General features: G+C 40.0%; 1 protein-coding gene and 1 pseudogene across 2 annotated transcripts in view; both read right to left on the bottom strand.

Moving 5' to 3' along the window:
- Positions 1 to 25,034, bottom strand: part of LOC146780079 (short-chain dehydrogenase/reductase family 42E member 1-like) — a 109,734-nt gene that overhangs the window by 64,525 nt on the left and 20,175 nt on the right. The window lies entirely within an intron of this gene.
- LOC146780080 (adenylyltransferase and sulfurtransferase MOCS3-like) overlaps positions 1 to 25,034 on the bottom strand; it is a 74,600-nt pseudogene that overhangs the window by 47,671 nt on the left and 1,895 nt on the right.

Raw genomic sequence — 25,034 nt, 5'->3', positions numbered from 1 at the left:
TTCATAATGTGTCAGTCTGTAAAAGTGATTTCAAATTGTAAAAAGAGATTTTCACTTGCCCCTGAAAAAATAAAAGAGCAGTAAGTGTGCTTTGAAATTGGCAAAGAAATTTCGTTTTGGCACTAATGTGAAAACATGACTCTGTGTGCATAGAAGAATTATAGACAGAGATTTATTGCGTCTTGCTCTGGTGATTTCACAGTTGCATTAGATGGAAAGGGGGAGCGAATTTTTGGGGGAAGAAGCAGAGGCTTAGCACACACCCATGTCCTTGCCGTGTATAGTCATGCACAGTATGTACAAGCCAGTGGGGTTTTCAGGTTTAAGTCTGTAATGCAAATACATTCAGCATCACTAAGGCTGGTTGCCCTTGGTGGAGTGTAGGCAGTCACAGAGAATGCACATGGTGGTGGTCTGAAAAAAAAACAGCTTGGACACGTGCAATTAAATAAAGCAAAAATAGTGGTTTCATAATGTGTCAGTCTGTAAAAGTGATTTCAAATTGTAAAAAGAGATTTTCACTTGCCCCTGAAAAAATAAAAGAGCAGTAAGTGTGCTTTGAAATTGGCAAAGAAATTTCGTTTTGGCACTAATGTGAAAACATGACTCTGTGTGCATAGAAGAATTATAGACAGAGATTTATTGCGTCTTGCTCTGGTGATTTCACAGTTGCATTAGATGGAAAGGGGGAGCGAATTTTTGGGGGAAGAAGCAGAGGCTTAGCACACACCCATGTCCTTGCCGTGTATAGTCATGCACAGTATGTACAAGCCAGTGGGGTTTTCAGGTTTAAGTCTGTAATGCAAATACATTCAGCATCACTAAGGCTGGTTGCCCTTGGTGGAGTGTAGGCAGTCACAGAGAATGCACATGGTGGTGGTCTGAAAAAAAAACAGCTTGGACACGTGCAATTAAATAAAGCAAAAATAGTGGTTTCATAATGTGTCAGTCTGTAAAAGTGATTTCAAATTGTAAAAAGAGATTTTCACTTGCCCCTGAAAAAATAAAAGAGCAGTAAGTGTGCTTTGAAATTGGCAAAGAAATTTCGTTTTGGCACTAATGTGAAAACATGACTCTGTGTGCATAGAAGAATTATAGACAGAGATTTATTGCGTCTTGCTCTGGTGATTTCACAGTTGCATTAGATGGAAAGGGGGAGCGAATTTTTGGGGGAAGAAGCAGAGGCTTAGCACACACCCATGTCCTTGCCGTGTATAGTCATGCACAGTATGTACAAGCCAGTGGGGTTTTCAGGTTTAAGTCTGTAATGCAAATACATTCAGCATCACTAAGGCTGGTTGCCCTTGGTGGAGTGTAGGCAGTCACAGAGAATGCACATGGTGGTGGTCTGAAAAAAAAACAGCTTGGACACGTGCAATTAAATAAAGCAAAAATAGTGGTTTCATAATGTGTCAGTCTGTAAAAGTGATTTCAAATTGTAAAAAGAGATTTTCACTTGCCCCTGAAAAAATAAAAGAGCAGTAAGTGTGCTTTGAAATTGGCAAAGAAATTTCGTTTTGGCACTAATGTGAAAACATGACTCTGTGTGCATAGAAGAATTATAGACAGAGATTTATTGCGTCTTGCTCTGGTGATTTCACAGTTGCATTAGATGGAAAGGGGGAGCGAATTTTTGGGGGAAGAAGCAGAGGCTTAGCACACACCCATGTCCTTGCCGTGTATAGTCATGCACAGTATGTACAAGCCAGTGGGGTTTTCAGGTTTAAGTCTGTAATGCAAATACATTCAGCATCACTAAGGCTGGTTGCCCTTGGTGGAGTGTAGGCAGTCACAGAGAATGCACATGGTGGTGGTCTGAAAAAAAAACAGCTTGGACACGTGCAATTAAATAAAGCAAAAATAGTGGTTTCATAATGTGTCAGTCTGTAAAAGTGATTTCAAATTGTAAAAAGAGATTTTCACTTGCCCCTGAAAAAATAAAAGAGCAGTAAGTGTGCTTTGAAATTGGCAAAGAAATTTCGTTTTGGCACTAATGTGAAAACATGACTCTGTGTGCATAGAAGAATTATAGACAGAGATTTATTGCGTCTTGCTCTGGTGATTTCACAGTTGCATTAGATGGAAAGGGGGAGCGAATTTTTGGGGGAAGAAGCAGAGGCTTAGCACACACCCATGTCCTTGCCGTGTATAGTCATGCACAGTATGTACAAGCCAGTGGGGTTTTCAGGTTTAAGTCTGTAATGCAAATACATTCAGCATCACTAAGGCTGGTTGCCCTTGGTGGAGTGTAGGCAGTCACAGAGAATGCACATGGTGGTGGTCTGAAAAAAAAACAGCTTGGACACGTGCAATTAAATAAAGCAAAAATAGTGGTTTCATAATGTGTCAGTCTGTAAAAGTGATTTCAAATTGTAAAAAGAGATTTTCACTTGCCCCTGAAAAAATAAAAGAGCAGTAAGTGTGCTTTGAAATTGGCAAAGAAATTTCGTTTTGGCACTAATGTGAAAACATGACTCTGTGTGCATAGAAGCATTATAGACAGAGATTTATTGCGTCTTGCTCTGGTGATTTCACAGTTGCATTAGATGGAAAGGGGGAGCGAATTTTTGGGGGAAGAAGCAGAGGCTTAGCACACACCCATGTCCTTGCCGTGTATAGTCATGCACAGTATGTACAAGCCAGTGGGGTTTTCAGGTTTAAGTCTGTAATGCAAATACATTCAGCATCACTAAGGCTGGTTGCCCTTGGTGGAGTGTAGGCAGTCACAGAGAATGCACATGGTGGTGGTCTGAAAAAAAAACAGCTTGGACACGTGCAATTAAATAAAGCAAAAATAGTGGTTTCATAATGTGTCAGTCTGTAAAAGTGATTTCAAATTGTAAAAAGAGATTTTCACTTGCCCCTGAAAAAATAAAAGAGCAGTAAGTGTGCTTTGAAATTGGCAAAGAAATTTCGTTTTGGCACTAATGTGAAAACATGACTCTGTGTGCATAGAAGAATTATAGACAGAGATTTATTGCGTCTTGCTCTGGTGATTTCACAGTTGCATTAGATGGAAAGGGGGAGCGAATTTTTGGGGGAAGAAGCAGAGGCTTAGCACACACCCATGTCCTTGCCGTGTATAGTCATGCACAGTATGTACAAGCCAGTGGGGTTTTCAGGTTTAAGTCTGTAATGCAAATACATTCAGCATCACTAAGGCTGGTTGCCCTTGGTGGAGTGTAGCACTGTGGACATGGGCTTTTTAAAAAATCTGAAAAGTGGTTTCATAATGTGACAGTTTGTAAAAGAGATTTTCACTTGCCCAAAAAAAAGAGCAGTTTGTGTGAATTCAAATTGGCAAAGAAATTTCGTTTTGTGACTATTGTGAAAAGAAATTTAGTAATATATTTAAATACAATAACGGATTTTTTTTTTAGTTTTTTTCAGGTATTGCTGAAGAACAGTGAACAGAATTTAAGATGCCTACAAAATCTCGAGTTCAAAAAACGCTAAAAAAAAAACTATATTTGAAGACAACTGGAGGACCAAAGTTAGTAGAAGATGCTGATGTTGGGAAAAAGAAAAAATCTTCTGGTAAGCAAAAAAAACAATTTCTAAACAAAATATTCAAAACAAAGAAAAATGTACAAAATGTCTGTTCTCGGAAAAATGTAACAAAAAATAGAGAACAGCAAAAAATTGAGAATTTAGTTAATGCAAATATACCTTCTGCAATTGAAAAGTTTAACATAAACAGAAAAACAGCATTTAAAGAGATACGTAGAAAAATGTTTCAGAGAAGAGTTATGTCCAATTTGATAAAGGATATAAAGAAATATAAGCAAAAGGCAAAATATTACAAGAGAAAAAAAGAAATTGAAGCCATTGCAGCAAAGGCATTAGAATTAAAAAGGAAACTATTCATTTTAATTTTGAATAGGATGCGTACATTAGATAAAATGGTTAATGTACTGAAATCACAAAGCAAAAGCAAAAGAGTAGTGAACAGAACAAACTTTTGTAAAGTTTTTTTAGGAAAGTGGATGCATAGTTCAAGTAGTGAACCTTTTTTTAATGAAGAGAGCTATTTTCAAAGTAATAGTTTGCTGCATGCAGTTGACACCAGAGGTCGTTCATACGAAGTAAAAAATGGTTGCATAATGGAGAAGGAGATAATGGTTCCAAGAGATGAGGTACAAGTGATGGCAGATGAGGCAATGGGGAGACGTCCTAAAGCCCCAGTGTACACTTGGAATTGTAGTAGTATTTGCACTGTGCGTCAGGAATCTATTGACAGATTTCGAGAGTTTCTAAGAGAATATAGTAAAAAAAGTGTAAAACAAAAGATTAAGGTGCTTCAAAGTCTGGATCCATGCAGAGTGAGAGAGAATACTGGTTTGCAGGGTCATTCTCTTGCTTGTCTATCTAGAAAAGTGTGCAATAGTGTTTTCCATCATTTTAGGATGCCGGCTGTTCATCATACTGAAATGAGAAAGTTTGTGAGACGGTTGTATTTTGCCAAAAGTCCAGCAATAAAGTTAAATGAATTGAATAGGGCTCTGTTCCGAGGAACGGTATCAGATGTAGAGAAGGTTGTTGATGAAATTCAGTTTTGTTACTTTGGTCCTGAACAAAACAGTGCAGAGAAGGACACAGTAAATGAGGCAGAAGTGGAAGAGAATGTAGAACCTTGTGTAAGTAAGACATTTAATGATCACATAACAAAATTTGCAATAATCTCTAATGAAAGACCAAATGTTACTTGTATTTGTTGCCGCAGAACTCATTATAGAAAACAAACTAGGAATGTTGATCTCTACAGAAAGAGTGAAAATGAAGATAATTATAAGTGGATGGATTTTGCCACATATATATTTCTTGAAAATTGTTTTGAATTGGGTGAAGATCAGCGTATTTGTAAATACTGCTACAACAAGTTAGAGGAAAATAGAATGCCGACCAGAGCTGTACATAATAATTTAGAATTGGATGCTATTCCTGCTGAACTTTCTGAATTAAATACATATGAGTCTATACTCATTCAATGTGTTCATCCGTTCCAGACCATAGTACGTATGGAGCCCAAAACTGGTAAATTACCTCCTTCAGATTTACTGAGAGGTTTAAAAGGTAGAGTGGTGTATTTGCCCTTGGATTTGAAAAAAAATATGGAAACTATTGATGCGGATACTTTGGAAACTGAACCATTAATTATTCTGGTTAATGGTGTACCTACAAAGAATAAGAAGATTTGGCAGGAGCTGGTAGATGTGCGGAAAGTACAAAGAGCAAATTTGTATTTGAAAAAAAATAACAAATGGTATGAATCAATTTATATAGAAGAAGAAGAAGAAGAAGAAGAAGATTTACAAGGAGACACAGAAACACCAACTGGACAAATTGAAAAAGTGGACAAGTCAAAGGAAGAAGAAATTTATGAACATTTTAGCATACATCCTCTCCATTCGAAAGAAGTTATGGGAGACAATATTGATCTCTTTCAGATGAAGAAAGCAAAAGGAAATCCCGTGAGTGTATGGGAGGAGAGCTTGGAAGCTCGATGTTTTCCCCAGCTGTTTCCTAAAGGAAAAGGAGGACGATACGATGAACGTCCAGAACAGATTCCAGCTTCAGAGTATCGAACTACAAGACTATATGCTGAAGATCCCAGATTTCGACAAAGTATTCCTTATTTGTTCCATCTTTTATTTGAAAGCGACTTGTCTGCACTGTCTTATGCAGTAAATCACATTTTAAAAAGTGGAGTACATTTACAAAATGTGTCTGCTAAGGATTTTATGGAGAAAGTGCAGCACCGAGATGATCATTTGGAAACACAACTGATCAATCTGATGGCTTGTCAGCGTGGGACAAATGAATATTGGTACCGACGCCATGGTGAACTAAAATGCATGTTACGCAATTTAGGAACACCAACATGGTTCCTTACCCTAAGCTGTGCCGAGTACGCTTGGGATGATTTACTGGATTTTCTACGAGAGGCCAATTCAAACATTAAAAACATCGAATACAAGACAGCAGGAGAACTGTGCTCATTGGATCCGGTTAATGTTTGCAGATATTTCAATCATAGATTTGAGGCTATGATGTCCTTCATCTGCAATAAAAAAAATCCACCCCTTGGAGAAGTAGTGGATTTCTTTTGGAGAAAAGAGTACCAGGCAAGAGGTGCTCCTCATATTCATATGCTGCTGTGGATCAAGGATGCCCCAAAGTTTGGAACAGATACTGATGAAGCAGTGTTATCTTACATTGAAGAATATGCAACATGTGCTATACCTAAAAGCACAGAAGAGAACAAGTTAAAGGAGCAAGTTCTACGTTTCCAAAGTCATCGGTGTGGAAAATACTGTCGACGGAAATACAAGAGCAAAGAAAAATACTACACTAAATGTCGATTTGGATTTCCTAGACCTGTTCTTACAAATGGAAGAGTCAACAGTTTTATGTCAGCTGTGAGACATACTATCACAAGAAAATCACCTAAGAATACCTACAACCTTAAAAGAAAAGAAGAATCAAAAAATATAAATGACTACAACCCAGTCATTTTATCCATGTGGAACGCTAACATGGATATACAGTATGTTGCTGACAATTCCATTGCTGTTGCTCGATATGTAACGTCTTACATTACGAAATCAGAAAAAACAGAATTGAAGGAAATGTGGGAAGAGATTTCTCACGAGAAGACTGTCAGTAAGAAGCTGTACAGTTTCAGTTTGAAGATGTTATCGCATCGAGAAATTGGATCCTACGAATGTTCAGATAGGTTATCTTCTGCAAGTCTCTACTCGAAGTCAAGAAGAATAATTTGGGCAAGTTTAGGCCTTGCAGCAATGAGAAATCGGGTACTGAAATCTGTTGGAGAAATTGAATATTTGGCTGAGAATGACCCAGAAAGTACAGACATATTGAAAACAAACATGTTGGACACATATTATCCCAAGAGAAGTCATCATCTGGAGAACATGTGTCTCTATGAAGTGTTACAGAACTACATTTATTCACGGAAAGCTGCAGAAGACATCAACAGTGGAAAATATAAAGTTGTTGGTGAAGAAGGATGTTTGGTGAAGCAAACCAAAGGAAGTTTGATAAATCACCGGAAGCTGAGGTACGACACTACCGACAAGAAAGAATTTTACTACTTGGCTCTTTTACAGTTGTTTAAACCATGGCGTACAGAGGATGAACTACTGGGAGAATTCCAGAGCTATGAAGATTCTTTTAATGCTTGCAAAGACAGCATACAATGCAGTACATTCTCAACTTATCTGCAAATGTTAAATGAAGAAATTGAACAGGAAACTACAATTGCAGCAGAAATAGCTAGAGACAGTTCTCAGGACAGCCAAAGTTCAGGAACACACAGTCAAGATCCCCTAGGACAACCAATCGTTGAAAATGAAGCATCAATAGCCATGAATGAAGTGGAAACGGCTATGAATCAAGCTCAAGAAGAATTTATAGACTTAGAAAATTTGGAAAGACAACTGAATCAAGAGCAGCAACAAATTTATGAAGAGATCAAAAACAAAATTGATCACGGATTTCTACATATCAAAAAAGAGTGCTCATGCACATCATTTCATCCAATCAGGATGTATGTAAGCGGACAAGCTGGCACTGGAAAAAGTTTCCTAATTAAAGTCATCAGAAGCTACCTAAAGCAAAAAACGGATTCTACTTTGTCTTGTGTGGTTACTGCTCCAACTGGGTTAGCAGCATATAACATAAAAGGAATCACCTTACATCGTTTGCTAATGTTACCAGTGGAGCATGAGAACAAAATACAATTCAACAAGCTAACTGGAGAAGCATCCTTGGAAGTTTCACGAGTATTGAAGAAGATGCAAGTTCTCATTATTGATGAGGTGAGCATGGTATCAAACTTAATGCTTGCCTTTGTGCATTTAAGAATGCAGCAAATTTTGAAGACAGACTATGACGTGTTATTTGGTGGAAAACACGTCATAGTTTTTGGGGATCTTTTGCAACTTACTCCAGTTAAAGGACAACCAGTGTTTAATACTGTGACACATGAAGACACAAAGAAGTCATTGGGAAGCATTGGAAATACAAATATTTGGTCCTTCTTTGAGTACAAGGAACTTACAACTAATATGAGGCAAGCAAACGATGAAGAATATGGAAGTATTCTGAAAGATATCAGGATTGGACTACTCACAGATGTTGGGAAAAAAGCATTACAGAGTCGGCTGCTACATAATTTATTTCCAAAGGAAGAAATAGTTGCAGAGAAAATATACAAGAATATTGCAGAAAACAAAAGTGTCATCTGCTTAATGCCAACTCTACGTGAATGCTCAATATTTAATGAGGAGCTTTTGAAATTGGAAAAGGAAGACATCAGGAAATTGGAAGCAGTGGACAAAATTGAGGATGGAAGAATTACAGTCACAGTAACAGGCAAACTGAAAAATAAATTGGACTCACTAGAGAAGAACATCTCCAAAACAGCAGGATTAGAAAAAAATCTTTATGTTTGCATGAACTGTAGAGTGTTTTTAAGGAGAAATTTGGATGTTGAGAAAGGCTTAGTGAATGGAGCGATGGGAAGAGTTGTGGGTTTTATTAATTATCAGAAAAAAGAAGGAATTGAATGTTTACAGATAAAATTTGATCAGATAGAGGAAGTTAAAGACATTTGTCGTTGTTCAGTTCGTTTCATGCTTGTGAAAGACTTATATGTACGTAGGAAGCAGTTTCCGTTTTCACTAGCATATGCTGTAACTATCCACAAGTCTCAAGGATTGACTGTAGATTGTGCATTTGTGAACATTGGTTCAACTGTGTTCAAAGAAGGTATGGCATATGTAGCTTTGTCACGAGTCAAAACATTATCAGGTTTATTCATGATAGACTTTGATGACTCAAAAGTTAGTGCTGATACAAACTGTGTAAAGGAGTATAATAGATTAAGAAGAAGCTATGCTCCTCATTTAGGTCAGTATCCTGTGTTGGAGAAACGTGTAGTTTCTCGTAAAAGGAGAAATGAGAATATCTGTAATGAAGATGTAGAGAAGAGGAAAAAAAAGAGGAGTGATGTAATTGCAAGCAAAAAGAATAAGGAAAATGAAGAACAGGTTGTAGGATGTCATTTTGAAAATAGCTCTGGTGTCAACTGCTACGCTAATGTAGTGCTGAATGTTGCATTTTATCTGGAAAGTTTGCAAGAGCAGATAATAGTAAATCAGGGAAAAAGATTCTGTTCAGAGCTCAGTCTCCTTTTTCAAAAGCTGAGTAAAGATAAAACTCAAATAGAAAGTGCTACTGAAATTAGAAAACTTTTAGATGTATGTTCAGGACGAACACAGTTTTCTCAAAATGAACAGCAAGATGCACACAAATTTTTGATGTATTTTCTTCAGGTAGTGGAAGAAGAAGGAGTTCCCATTGACATTTTTTTTGGTCTCTCTTATAAATGGGAACATAGTTGTGATAATTGTTATAATATATGTGGCTCTATTGTTGATAATGAAAGGTTTATTTATTTGACATTGCCAGAGAGTAAAACAGTCACTTTTGCAAAATTAGTTAAAGATGCTAATCATAGCATGAAATGTGGTGAGTGTAATTCTGACATGTTTTCAACATTAATTTTAAGGGAATACGGACAGTATGTAATTTTAATGATGCAACGATGTAGAGCTGATGGATCAAAATTGGATACTTTAATAAAGAAGTTTACAGGACAGCAATTATCAATTTCAGGAAAAACTTTTGTAACTGTTGCAATAATTTTCCATGATGGACCTACTGTTACTTCTGGACATTACACAGTTTATCTAAAATGTGAAAAAGGCTGGACACTGTGTAATGATTCCCAATTGATTTTCAAACAACGTTTGCCTTTTGATTTAGCAAATTCCTATCTAATCTTCCTGAAACCTAAATTTTAGAGAGATTTGGCAAGATCTGGACAAAATAATTTTACCATTTTACTGGATTACCATTGCAATTTTGTAGAAAAAAGATTTTTAAAATTATCATTTGGCCTAAAGGAAAGATAACCAATTGTAATGTGGACTTTTTTAAATTTTAATGCAATTTTCAAAAACCAATAATTTAGAGATAATCGGTAACTTCTGCACATTTTAAATTATGGAATGCTATTGGACTGCCATTGGAAATTTTTTCAAAAATGATTTAAAAAATTACTATTTGGCCATGTGGAAAAGTAAGCAATTCTATTGTGGACTAAATAAATTATTCAAAAAATTTTCGTGAACCAAAATGTTACAGAGAATTGGTGAGATCTGGACAGATTAAACTTTAGAATTTTAATGGTTTTCCCTTGGAAATTTATTCCAGGAAAAAAAAAAAAATACTATTTGGCCTAAAGGAAATAAAATCAGATGTATTTTGGAGTTATTTGAGATATAATATTGTGATTATACTTCTGAAACAAACATATCAGACGGTATTTTAAAGAAAAAAGTATTGTTTTTAGATGATATTTTTTTAGAATAATATGCATTTCTGTAATGATAAGTTTAAGTGAGAAGACATTCTGGGCTTTTTTAATACAATCTTTGTGATTGTTAATTTTTTTTGCCCGCTGTAAAATGATGAATGCAATTGCTTTCACAATTAATAGTGAAATGCAATATATTCTGAAAACAGCAAAAATAAGGCAAAAATATTTTTTTGTAAAAAATGTAAATATGTGTATTGTATTATAAAATGGATAAAAAATATTAATACTTTTTTCTTTATTTTCAGATCGATATAGAAAATTTTCGGAAACTACAACCATTTTAAAAACTATTTTTTAAAAAAACAAATGAATAAATATTTTTTTGAGTGAGTATGGTAAGTTAAAAATAAAAATTGTAGTCTCTCAAGGACTTTGTAATGAGATAAATGATTTTTAGTGTTTTTTTTTAAAAAATAAAAAAAAGGTACGCTTACCGTACGCGTACGGTAAAAAAAAAAAAAAAAAGTTTTTAAAAAAAAAGAAAAAAAAAGATGAAAGATAAGGTTGGCTCTTAAAAGAACCGTTGTGTTCATGCAGGGACAGAGGAAAGAAAGATTGGGAATATTAGACGGTACGACAAGTGTGCTGATCTATTTTACTGTTCACCAGGGAAACACTGGTCTCCCTATAAGTAATTAGATCGTGACAAGTGGCGCACCGTACTTCAACCCTCGCAAACCGAGGGTTAATTTCCAGAGGGCCAGCAAAAGGAGATTCTCCCCCCACAGATGAAGGGCTCACCTGACCTGCAGAAGAAGGAGTCTGCCCTGCAGATGATGGTCCAGGCTGAGCTGCTGTGGATGTACTGGCTCGTCTTTCTGAAGAGTTACCTCCAAAAAGATGACCATGTGTCCTTCTGTGTACTTCCTGGAGGTGTCTCTTCATGGTGTGATTCCCAAAGGAATACTTCCTGTTAGGATTACCTCTAGAAAGTACACGCTTACACAGCTTGCAAGTAACTAAGGGTGCATTCACCTTTTGCTGGCCTTCTGGAAAAGTAAAATACTCCCAAACGTAAGAAGGCTTTACTTTCCTCGCTCTCTGCCTCAAGACAGTGCTGCTGGTGCTAGCCTCACTCTCAGAAGAGCTCTGCTGTTCTGCCATCGTATCCCAAAGACAAACCAGCTCCTTCTCCCAAGGGATCACAAGCAGAAATGAGGGGAATGGGTGTGGTGTAGGAGAGTTCTAGAACTGAAAGTAGTTTCAACCAATCAAAAGTTGTGTTTCAAGATCACATGACCTACCGTACGCTTACGGTACGCTTACGGTACGCTTACGGCAAAAAGTACGCGTGCGCGTAAAAAAGACACGCGCTTGCGCGCATGCGCATAACAGTCACTCCCCGGCACTTCCGCGTAACGTGCGCGTGTTGCGTAAGCGCGCACGCGTCCCACGCGCAGTACGCGCGGCTACGCAAAGTACGGAACTATACGCAAGCAGCGTAGATAGATTACGGGCGTTGCGTAAACCGTACGCTTACCGTGAGCTTACGGTACGCGTACTATAAAAAAAAATAAAAAAAAAAAAAAAAAAAACTGGAAATAAATTTTACATGTTTATTTTAAAAAATATATATAAAAAAAATATTTAAGGATTTTAAAAATTTAAGCATAGTCTTTATAAAAGATAAGAAAATTAAATTAAAAATATGTTTGAAAAAAATGAAGAATAAAAAAAAAAATAGCATTTAAAAAACCTTGCAAATTCACTGAAAAAACCATGGGTTTCACACACGTTATATTTAGGAATTAGCATTTAAAAAACCTTTCAAATTCACTGAAAAAACCATGGGTTTCACACACGTTATAGTTAGGAATTAGCATTTAAAAAACCTTAGAAATTCACTGAAAAAACCATAGGTTTCACACACGTTATAGTTAGGAATTAGCATTTAAAAAACCTTAGAAATTCAGTGAAAAAACCATAGGTTTCACACATGTTATAGTTAGCTGGACATTTTACTCGTAACAAACCAATGAAATTGCCCCGTTATAGTTAGTTCAGCTAACTATAACTCGCGCGCCCGCAATGCACTGCTGATGACGTCACATATTACATCACTCATGACATGGTCAGTGACATCACTCATGACATCACTGATGACATCTCAAATGACATCACTGATGACATCACTGATGACATCATCCTTGTGATAGAGTGGCAGACCTCCTCTCACCTTAATATAAGCTTTGATACACACATTCAAAAATAGAGACTAAAAATTTCAAAACAATGGACATACCAATACCAGTTACAACAACCTCTTCAGTAATTCTAAGATCCACATACACATCCACTCATTCACCAACAGTCCTATACAGTCACTCATACATGTACTCACTCATCATATGTACTCATACACCTATACATCCTGTTACATAATGCCACTCATCCATAGAGTTACTCACACACATAGTCACTCATGCTAATAAAGAATCAAACATACATTCACCTGCATATACAGTTATACACACACCACCATACTTACTTCTACGGAAACTTACACATACTTAGTCTTTTAAACAATCACTTATAGAAACACATACTTATTCATACAGGAACTCTTTCAATCTGTCCCTCTCACATATACTCACATATATACACCAATAGTCACATATACTAGTTAAAAACATATGTAGTTACTCCTGAAGACACTATTGAGACAGTCATTCACTCAATAACACACCCATACACACACTCATCCACACATACAGTCCTGCACACATGCTGTCTTCAACACATACAAACAGTGAGTCACTCATTCATGCATCTATGCACTACGTAATACCCCCCACCGTACCATACAGACACTCAGACTGATACTCAAAAAAACAACTAATAACCTATATAGACACCCATGTAGCTACTCACCAACCCATGCAGCCACTTATACACAAAGTGAGAGATACACTTAATCAGTCAGTAACACAATCAATTTTTCAAAAACAAATCATCCATTTAGACACTTATATACCCATTTATTCTTCCATCGACCTTGAGATACACATATATAAAACATATTTAATTTTCAGAAAAACACACATTCACTGGATGATGTCATCAGTGATGTCATCAGTGATGTCATTTGAGATGTCATCAGTGATGTCATGAGTGATGTCACTGACCATGTCATGAGTGATGTAATATGTGACGTCATCAGCAGTGCATTGCGGGCGCGCGAGTTATAGTTAGCTGAACTAACTATAACGGGGCAATTTCATTGGTTTGTTACGAGTAAAATGTCCAGCTAACTATAACATGTGTGAAACCTATGGTTTTTTCACTGAATTTCTAAGGTTTTTTAAATGCTAATTCCTAACTATAACGTGTGTGAAACCTATGGTTTTTTCAGTGAATATATATATATATATATATATATATATATATATATATATATATATATATATATATATATATATATATATATATATATATATATACTGCTTTCAGACATATACCACCTGGCATTATTGATTTATATTCCTTCACCCACAAGTTGATCTCCTTAATTTTGATTATGAAATAATAGTTAATTCACTCATGATTTCTATTCAATTCAGAAACCTCTATGTGATCGTTTTTTCAAGTTGTGATGATAAAGTTTTGTTGTTAAGATTTGATAGTCTTTCTTCTAACAAGATGAGCACAGGACTTGCTCACATGAGTGTAAAATGTTTTCTATGTTCATTGATGGTAACCAGGAAATGCTCCTTTAAAAGACATGGCTGCCCATTTTCGAGTGTATGACTTTTTGACAAAGACAGTGTGTCGAAACGCGTCAAGTCAATAAATACTTTTTCTGCTAAAAACAAGATCCTGAGTGCGACTGTTTCCTGCGTTGCTTGCAGCTCGAGATATCGACATATATTCAGCGGGTCCAGCGCCCGCCCGTCTGCACCAGCCCCGCCAGGTGGATGAGATCAGAAGTAAGGCTGTATTTTTCTCACGGACGTAACTTTCCCGATTCCCGCCGCTGCATTTACATTTTGGGAGTGATCTCCCACTTGAGAGAACCTGCGTTGAGCACGAAGGAATTTCGGAGTGGAGAAGAGTCGGGGCGCACGGACCGCTTCCAGTGGAGAGTGCGCTTCGGTTTGGAATCCCGCCTCGAACCCTCGGAAGAACTCCAGGTATCTCCTAATATTTCCAAAGCAGCAGGGGTGCCCCTATCTCTTTTAAACGCAGCTGCATTTTTAATCTGAGCACTGGGGAGGATCTTATTTATCAGCAGGAGGTAATCGGAATGTGCTAGAGGCTCTGGGGTATATGGAGCACTGCCGGGACCTTACGATATAAACCATGTGTGAGGCAATACGCCAAAGACTGGATGTTGCGAAATCGCTCTTCTTGGAGGCCGATGATGCAAATCAAGAGAATGCCACAAGGTCGACTATGGGAGACACCGGGGCAAACCGGTCTTTAAAACAGGACCGTATCAAACTTGAAAGACTGTGTAAAAAGGAGATTAACCGCAGTTGGGAAGTAATCTCCCTTGATAATTATATCGAAGTGGGACGTGTCCCGAGGGGACTCAGAATCTTGGTAACACCCACCTACCAAAATCCTAACCCCAAACTATTAGAGGAATGGTCTGCCTTGATGGCAGGCACTTGTAAACAGATGCTTGGTCTCCTTTCCAAATATGCGGCAATTGAATTACAACTTATCGGAGAGGAATTGAAAGAGCTCCGTGAAGCACTCAATAAAATGCCCAACCAGGAAGAAATAATGAATTTCATCGAGGAAAGACAAGACAACACTTACAAAATACAAGGATGGAATAAAGGCAAGGAAACGCTGGAAATTCATCAGGGATAGAAATGACTATGCGCAAGGACGCATTCTCACCTTCAGCAAAAAATATGATGCAATTAGAAAGGATTACAAGAAAATGGAAACATTCCAAGTACAAGAATCGGAGACATCGGGCTCAAGCTCCACAGCGCCATCTGATGACGAGGATAGGAATACAACTCTGGCATTACAAAGAGGACCATTTACATCATTGGAGGAGTACCGTTTTATGCAATTGAGCCTCAGCGCCGCCAAAAAACCTACACGGGGAAGAGGAAAAGGAGGAGGCAGAGGACGAGACAAATTAGAAGAACAAGGAGAGGGGGCGAAGGCCAGTGACAATTCAACGCCACATGGGAGAGGCATCAGGCGATCAAAGAGAAACAAGTGATGGGTGAGCAATCGAACTCCAACTTTACTATCATTAACCTTTCTCACCATAACCTTACCCCCCCAGGAAAGATCGGTCTTGGAGTTAGACCTATCTTTCTGTCCCACTGCTAATTTTGACTTTGCTAAGACACGTATTGATCTTTTTCTGTTTTTACGAAAATTAAAACTTTTGAAATTACACACTTCAAAACAGAATTTAGTTTCCTCCAATATCAGACCATCGATGTCCCAGACCCCCATGGATGCTACCCTATCCATAAGGGACATTGATAATATGGCAGACATGAGGGAAATCCAAATTGTTACCAGAGATTGGGACACAGACCGTGACCTCCTGATTAGTTTGGATATGGAGGTTAGCAAAGGATCTAGAAACGATTTAAAACCCATATCTAAATTTAACCCTATAACATTACATGATGGATTAGACACGTTTCATGAGGTTGTTTTACTTTATTTATTGTCCCTATGGAAAAATGAAGGCAACAATTTTGCCAGGAATCTCACTGCTGCTCAAAGGGCTGGCATGCAGTCATTGAAAGCAACAACTGACTTTGTTATTAAACCCTCTGATAAAGGGGGTAATGTGGTCCTCTGGGACATTAACAAATACCGAACAGAGGCCAAAAGACAACTTGAATTCTCAGACTGTTACCTGAGATCCAGCCTGGCAAGATACAACAAGACTATTCTAGAATACCATAAACTACTTAATGGCTGGCGTGAGGACGATATGCTAAGCCATAATGAGTTTCTATTCTTACTGGTCAGGAAACCTGTCACCCCGGTATTCTATGTGTTGCCAAAGTTGCACAAACACCCAACTGATCCTTCCGGGAGACCTATTATATCAGCTAAGCAGAGTCTCCTTGAAAATACTTCTATCTATTTAAGAACAAGTCTATCCTGAGATACAAAAGGAGAGTCAGACAAAGAGCATGCCGTTTTCACCAGCATGTGGTCTGTCCAGACCAACTGGGAGGAACCAAGAACTCTGAATCCTTCTAGATTTGTGAAGAACGGGTCAAGAATATGACCACCTTTATGTGTGGGGAAAGTAATCATCTGCGAGAGCTGTAAAGCCTCAAGATCCGCCAGAAAGCTCCTAATAGAGGGTAAGGAAGGGCAGTCCAAATGGAGATTAGGATCTCCCACAACATTAAAATTTGCGCATCCTAGTGCCTCTATGCTAATATACTCAGGAAGAGCAGCCCTAAAAACAGAGTCACAGCCCGGAGGCCGGTAAATTAATAACCCAGAGAAGGTAAACTGGTGACTAAACGCTATTTTAAATAGGGCACCCTCACACCCCAAAAGTTCAGCGGCTTTCCACTCACAGGGATAACACCGTTTGGTGGCCATCGCAATACCTCCACCTCTAGTCGTCCGATTTAAAGTGAAAATACCATACTCTGGGGGAAAGGCTAGGTTAATTATCGAGGAGTCAGAGTCCTGGAGCCACGTTTCCGTCAGAAAAAGCACATCCGGCGAACCATCAATAAGAAGGTCGTAAACCTCCTGATGGTGCTTTACCACAGATCTGACGTTTAAGCTCCAGATACTCAGGTTCCGTTGTCCTATCCTCTTTAGAACAGGCCCCAAGGAGCGTATAAGAGAGGGGGGTTCCAATGACCAAGCACCACACCTACAATGATATGGGCCACACAGTGGGACTACAGGCGAAAACTCGCAGCGTGTCCATCGGTCCCGAAGGGCCAGTAGATCGGCCCTACTATAAGTTCTCAAAGGTATAGTCATGATGGCCAGGTCCAGAGTTCTGCCGCGAGCCGCTCCTCCTTAGCGCGGACGGGCGCAGACGGGCAGGACTCTGGCACAGCGAAGGCACGCCCACTGCGCGTAACTGCTGCGCGTTGGAGGGAGCTTTAAATAGGCGTCCCTCCACTCAGCCGGAGCGCTAGACCGCTCGTCAGCAACACCCACCTAGAGTGACCACTACTCCAAGATGGCGCCCAAAGTGACCACCACTCCAAGATGGCGCCCAAAGCCAATCCCACCCCAGAGACCGGACCCGCCAAAACAGCGGTGAAGGAACCGATTAGAGTGCAGGTGAGGGGGTTACAATAAATCCTATTAAAATCAGGGCAAAATACAACTAAGAAAAACACAAATAGTTATAAGGGTTGCTTTAAAAATGATAGCGCGGTATTGAAGCGCATAGCGCGATGCAAAGCGCGAGTACCTTCTCAGGGCAGTCCACAGGGCAGGTCGCCTTAAATAGGTGTCCCTCCACTCAGCCGGAGCGCTAGACCGCTCGTCAGCAACACCCACCCAGAGTGACCACCACTCCAAGATGGCACCCAAAGTGACCACCACTCCAAGATGGCGCCCAAAGTCACCACCACTCCAAGATGGCGCCCAAAGTGACCACCACTCCAAGATGGCGCCCAAAGCCAATCCCACCCCAGAGACCGGACCCGCCAAAACAGCGGTGAAGGAACCGATTAGAGTGCAGGTGAGGGGGTTACACTAAATCCTATCAAAATCAGGCCAAAATACAACTAAGAAAGACACAAATAGTTATAAGGGTAGCTTTAAAAATGCGGTATTGAGGCGCATAGCGCGATGCAAAGCGCGAGTACCTTCTCAGGTCGATTGTGGATACAACTCTTTCTGTGAGTGGATATCTGGTGCCCTCGATTCTCGGATTCCTGTGTGTTGGTCCAAGTGTCACCGGAAGGAGCCGAGCCCTTGGTATGACACTTCCTTGGCATCTCTTAAGAGGGCCTGTAGACAGGCCGAAAGAATATGGAGGAAGTCGTACGACCCAGATCTGAAAATATGTTATCTGGCCAAGGTCAAGATTTATCACAGGGCAGTGTGTCAAACTCGCGCTTCCTTTTATGCTCAACAGTTTCAGAAATCTGCCAATCCATCGAAACTTATTTTTAAAGTATTAAAGGACTTGATAGCGAAGAGAGCAACTGCAGTGGAAATATGCTCGGACTCACATTGTGAGGGTTTGGCCTCTTTCTTCCATGAAAAAGTGCAAGCCATCTATCGCACTTTCCCAACGGGTTCCCTGATGCTAGAGCAGGTTGGTCGCACCTTAGGTGAGGGGGAATGTCTTTCCATCTTACCCCCCTTATCTCTGGAGGTGTTTGACTTTCTCAGCGCCAAAATCAAGTCTGGATCTCCGGCAGACCCGCTGAAACCGGCCCAACTCAAGACCCTGGCACTGGTTTGCCGTACCCCGGTGCTGTCTTTGATCAACCTGTCTCTCTCTTCTGGAGTGGTTCCCGTTAGATGGAAGCAGGCAGTAGTCACGCCAATTCTGAAGAAGGCGACCCTTAACCCCCTCAAACCTGAAAGCTACCGCCCTATCTCCCTTCTCCCTTGGGCCACGAAAATAGCGGAGGCCCATGTGAATGCCACTCTTACAGACCATCTTGGTAGGCTTAACATTCTCGACCCTACCCAGAACGGGTTCCGTGCGGGTCACAGCACGGAGACGGCCCTTCTCTCGATGGTCGAGCATCTGCATTCCGTGCTGGATTCCGGTCAGACGGCGGCACTACTGTTATTAGATCTTAGTGCCGCCTTCGACACGGTCTCGCACGGGATTCTGATTCGGCGTCTTGAGGAGGTGGGCGTTTCTGGCTTCGCCTTGCACTGGTTTCGTTCCTTCCTTACGGATAGGTCATTCCAGGTGGCGATCCCGCCCGGTAAGTCGTCATCCTACCCGCTAGACCAGGGAGTCCCACAGGGGTCTTCACTGAGTCCCACCCTTTTCAATCTGTATGTGAGACCGTTGGCTGCGGTCGTCAAGCGGTGGGGCCTGACTATGGTCTCTTACGCAGATGACACGCAGCTGGCGGTCACACTGAGTGGGGACTCAGACCTGGAGGCTCCCAGGTTCTGTGATGGTCTGCGGGAAGTGGCTAACTGGATGAATTCCAACTGTCTCCAGTTAAACACCAAGAAGACGGAGAATATGGTGGTTGGTAAACAGGTGGCTTTGTGGGATGACAAATGGTGGCCTTCGGAGTTGGGTGTGACTCCCCTCCCAGCGGCAGAGATAAAAAACTTGGGGGTGTGGCTTGATCCTTCTCTGAGTTTCATCTGTCATACCAAGAAGGTGGCGGCTTCTTGCTATGGCATCATCAGAGGACTTCGACCCATCCTCAAATTCTTTGATGCACTCACAAGACAGCTGGTGGTCCAAGCATCAGTGCTGTCCAGGCTGGACTATGCCAGCTCCCTACTGGTGGGGATAAACCAGTCAGAATTTCTGCGGCTCCAGCGGGTTCAAAACGCTGCGGCCCGACTGGTGACAGGTCTGCCTAGGCGATGCTCGGTGTCCAATACTCTGCGCTTTCTCCACTGGCTCCCTGTGCAGCAGAGGATTAGATTTAAGGTTCTCTGCTTTGCATTTAAAATCCTAAAGGGTACTCCCCCACAAATCTTGGAGAAATTGCTGATCCCCTATGTCCCCTCTCGCACTCTTAGATCGCTAGGCCAGAACTTAGCAGTGGTCCCGCGTTTTAAGTTGAGCAGAATTGGTGGCCGCTCCTTTCGAGTTCTGGCAGCGAGTTGGTGGAATTCTCTTCCTCCACAAATCCGGGCCATCGATGAGCTCCTTCAGTTTAGACGGGCTATCAAGACCTTTTTATTTGTTTAGCTTATCTGTTGTGTCTCGTCTCCTTTTGTCCTCTTTTAGTGCTGTGTTGTGTTCACCTTCTCAAAGCGCCAGGACGCCCCTTTGCTGGGGCAGCTGTGCGCGGTACAAATAAAAATAACATAACATAACATAGCATCTACCTTGATTACTTTCTTTGCCCTTATGTCCTGAACCTACCCTCGTATTGTAGGGACATCATGGATTTCCTAACTAAAGTACAGGAAATTCCATGGAAAGATACTTACATCCTAGCAACAATTGATGTGGTTGGATTATACACATGTATTGAACATGATCTAGGCCTACAAGCGTGCAAATACTATTTTAGAGACAGACCAACCACTATGTTTGATCATACTGAAATACTGAAATATTGTTGCGTATGCTACAATTTTGTCTGTACAATAATTGCTTCCTTTTTGAAGATGACTGGTATGAACAGTACACCGGTACCGCTATGGGAAGTTGCTTCGCTCCATCGTATGCATGTCTTTTCATGGGGTGGTGGGAGGCGGAGCATTTGTGGCATGACGATAACATACAGTACATGGATAATGTCATGATGTGGACCCGTTATATAGATTACATTTTTCTAATATGGGATGGTCCACAAAGTGCTCTCAACATTTTTATCCAAGGTCTGTCGGTGAACAAATTGAATTTACAGTTCACCAGTAAAACTGATCGGACCAGCATAGAGTTCCTTGACATTCTAGTGGAGATGGAACATGATACACTGAACACCAGCCTGTTTAGAAAACCCACGTCTAGCAACAGCATCTTACATGCACGCAGCCATCACCCCACGGGACTTAAGAACAGTATCCCCTACGGGGAACTGTTAAGAGCTAAGCGCAATTGTAGCACCAAGAATTCTTTTGAACAAGAAGCGCAATACATGAGGGGTCGCTTTAAGAACAGAGGTTATCCAGGCAGAACTATCAGAATAGCAACTGAAAAAGCAGAGAAAAGAAGCAGAAACAACCTACTGATACCTAAAGAAAAGAATAGTGGTAAACATGAGATAAGACTCATTACCACTTTGAAATGAATGAAATGAAAAAAGTATTTGATAAAGCGCACTGCGGCCAAGCGGCTTCCTGGCGCTGAGAACATGCTTCACAGGAGATCCATCAAATAGTAAAAAAGCACTGGCACATAGTCAGAAATGATGTTGTTATAGGGAAAAAGGTTAGTCCTACCTACACCACATATAACATATAAAAAGTGCCAGTCCCTACAAGACATTCTAGTACATAGCCACCTCACAATCAAATCGAGGCCACGTGGAACCTGGTTGAGAGAACTCCCAGGATTCCACAAATGTGGGAGATGTAAAGCATGCAACAGTAGCACAAATATCAAAACATACACCTTAGCTAATGGAAAAACAGGGAAAAACAACTGCTTCATAAACTGCAATACAGAGTATGTTGTTTATGTTTTGATTTGCATTTGTGGCCTGCACTATGTGGGAAGTACAATCTTCCTGGTGAAGAAGCGTGTTCTGGAACATTTGTGCTCAATCAGAAATGGCGATTTGTCTTATGCCGTAGCTAAACACTGCGATCTGATACATCCTAATGTCAAAGATGTCAGCACTAAAATCTCATTTTTTGGCATCGACAGGGTTGTGTTGTCAACGAGAGGAGGAGATCGGGAACATCATTTGCGACGCCTGGAATCTGAGTATATAGTGAAGTTACAAAGCAAGAGCCCGGGAGGCCTCAACCATGAGGAAGATCTCCATGTCCACCTAGGCTGACCCACTTGTATTCTGTCCATCTGTTATATACACACAATATAAGGACTCCACTCTGTCCGCTCTCACCCTCTTTTAGATTCTTACGGCTGTGGGATCTTAATTTGTCCACACCTTGAGTAAATGTATCCTAATTCTAACTTAGCTATCAAGGACTTTGTAGAAATGATCATCATGCATATTCAGTAAGTGTGCTGGGGTTTGATTAGGCCCAATGGGGCTTTTTTCCCCTCTTTTCCCGTTTTTGTTATTCCTAATACCCCTAGTCTCCTTTTCATACTTTCACATATATATCACGTGTATATATATGTTAACATTTTCTTTTCCTTTTTAATTTTGAAATATATGGTCCATTGACCTATTTATTTAATTTAAGTTTACATCACTGCCTCAATGCCATTCCGACACCTATTTATCTTTCTTTCACCTATATGCGATCATGGGCGGACCTGATTTAATGTCTCTGATATTGTTGCGTTTCCTCCAGAACATGATAATCTGAACTCTCTGTAAATACATAACGGGCACTGGCCCGGTCTACTGCTTTCAGACAAATGCCACTTGGCATTATTGAATTATATTCATTTACCCACAAGTTGATCTCCTTAATTTTGATTATGAAATAATAGTTAATTCACTCATGATTTCTATTCAATTCAGAAACCTCTATGTGATCGTTTTTTCAACTTGTGATGATAAAGTTTTGTTGTTAAGATTTGATAGTCTTTCTTCTAACAAGAGGAGCACAGGACTTGCTCACATGAGTGTAAAATGTTTTCTATGTTCATTAATGGTAACCAGGAAATGCTCCTTTAAAAGACATGGCTGCCCATTTTCGAGTGTATGACTTTTTGACAAAGACAGTGTGTCGAAACGCGTCAAGTCAATAAATACTTTTTCTGCTAAAAACAAGATCCTGAGTGGGACTGTTTCCTGCATTGCTTGCAGCGCGAGATATCGACATATATATATCCTGACACAGGATACATTACTGTCAGCTAGGATTGGACCTAATCCATCCTTCTCGTACAGGAAGAATCCATCCCTGAAAGACCTACTGGTCAATAGCCATTTCAAACCCAAGAAAGGAACGTGGCTAGAACAGGGTAAGGGTTTTAAGCGATGCAGAAAATGCAAAGCTTGTAGTCACTCAGATGATGTCAAAGAGGTCACCCTGCAAAAGACTGGGAAACTCTGGAGGATTCCCAGATTGATCCACTGTAACACTGACCACACTGTGTATGCTATCACCTGTTCCTGCCCCAAATGGAATATAGGGTCCACTACGTTTCCAGTGAAGAAACGCATCTTGGAACACTGGCGAGCAATCACTAACCAAGATCTGAGTTACAGCACTGCCAGACATTTCAGGGAACACCATTCCAGTGACTGGACCAAAGCAAAGTTTTTTGCGCTTGACAGTGTGCCCAAACATCCCAGAGGTGGCAACAGGATACAGTCCCTCAGTAGACTAGAATCTCGTTTCATATTACAGACAGGCAGCCTTTTTCCGACAGGGCTTAATAACGATGAAGAAATGTATTCACATTCATAGATATTTCATATAGGTTCTTTTAGCCAGGCTTGGCCCTTTTTGAAACCAGTTGTTTTTCTCTTCTATGATATTGATTTTATCTTCACTTTGCACATAATGGACAATTGTGTTATGTTTTCTTTTTCTCATGTTTGGTATGTCATGTTCGATAGACCATGCATAAACTCGAGCGAGATATGCTTTATTCTGAATATTGATGTCTCATAATCGTCATAATGTCATCTTACATGTCCAACACTAGTGTAATACTTTCTTTTTTATTGTTGCAGCTTGGGGATTCACGGATAGACCAGTTCACCACCAATAGTCACGGATATGACGTATTGGTAAAGTTCCTGTTATGCGCACATCCATCACTGGATTAATATGCACAGATGCAAAAATTAGCGTACTATACCTTCACCTTGCACTTTCAGTTTGGATACGTAACACCATCTATGACCATTTTATTAGGACACTATACCTTTATTTTTCAATATTCTATGTGATACGTAGGTCTACCGCTTAGGATCACCCCCCGTCTGCAAAAACTGTATCCATGATGCACTGACGTAAATGATTAATTCTATTAAGAAATTTGGTTAAAATAATTGTCAACAAGCAATGGCTCTATACTTTAAAGTTTTTTTTGTGTTAAATGAATTGTATGGTTTTTCCAGCAATGTATTATTTGAACTGATGACACTGTGGGTTATGACTACTACAGTTTAATTACTCACGACTTAAAAGCAAATTTTTGTTTTATCACACGATTGTCTAAGTCTGTCTTCACTGTTTTTTGTGCACGCTGCGACGTGGTCAACGTGTAATGGTATTATATACTTCCTGGTTTACTGAAGAGGTCATGTGACCAAGGCTGCTTGACAGCCGAAACGCGTCTTCCACCCCCCTCGTGTAAATAAACCTACTATTTTGCAGCAAGACTGGTGTGGCTCGCCTTCTTTCCTTGGAACTGCGGGAAGAATTCTGTGCAACATATATATATATATATATATATATCGCGTTTCGGCTCCCAATGAGCCCTTTTCATAGGTAGGCAAACCAAATCTCAATTGACCCCAGCTGTTGCACGATCCATTTTAATCCGTAGTCTCGAGGTCCTTCATTGCCCAGAGTGCACCATGTTGGAATATGAATGTCCAAAATGGGATGCAGAACGTGCTGTTAAAGTTCTTCCAATACATTCAGCACTGCAGCCACAGATGTAAGTATCTGCATTTCATGGCACTTCTATTTGTGGTGTTGCAGATCACTGCCCCAATTCTCAATGTCTTTTTAGTGCTTGCGCCCCAAGTCAATAAGAGGAAAACATCACCTCTCACCTCCCTTTCTCGCCTATTGAATACTTACTTTTTCATTGGTAAAGGCATATTCATAGAAAACAAAGTACTAGTAAAGACATTTGTTGTAGAGGCACTTTTGT

Source organism: Triturus cristatus, chromosome 12, assembly GCF_964204655.1.
Source record: "Triturus cristatus chromosome 12, aTriCri1.1, whole genome shotgun sequence".
Taxonomy (NCBI): Eukaryota; Metazoa; Chordata; class Amphibia; order Caudata; family Salamandridae; genus Triturus; species Triturus cristatus.
Note: the sequence above shows the minus strand (reverse complement) of the source record. Positions and strands in the feature narration are given on the sequence as shown.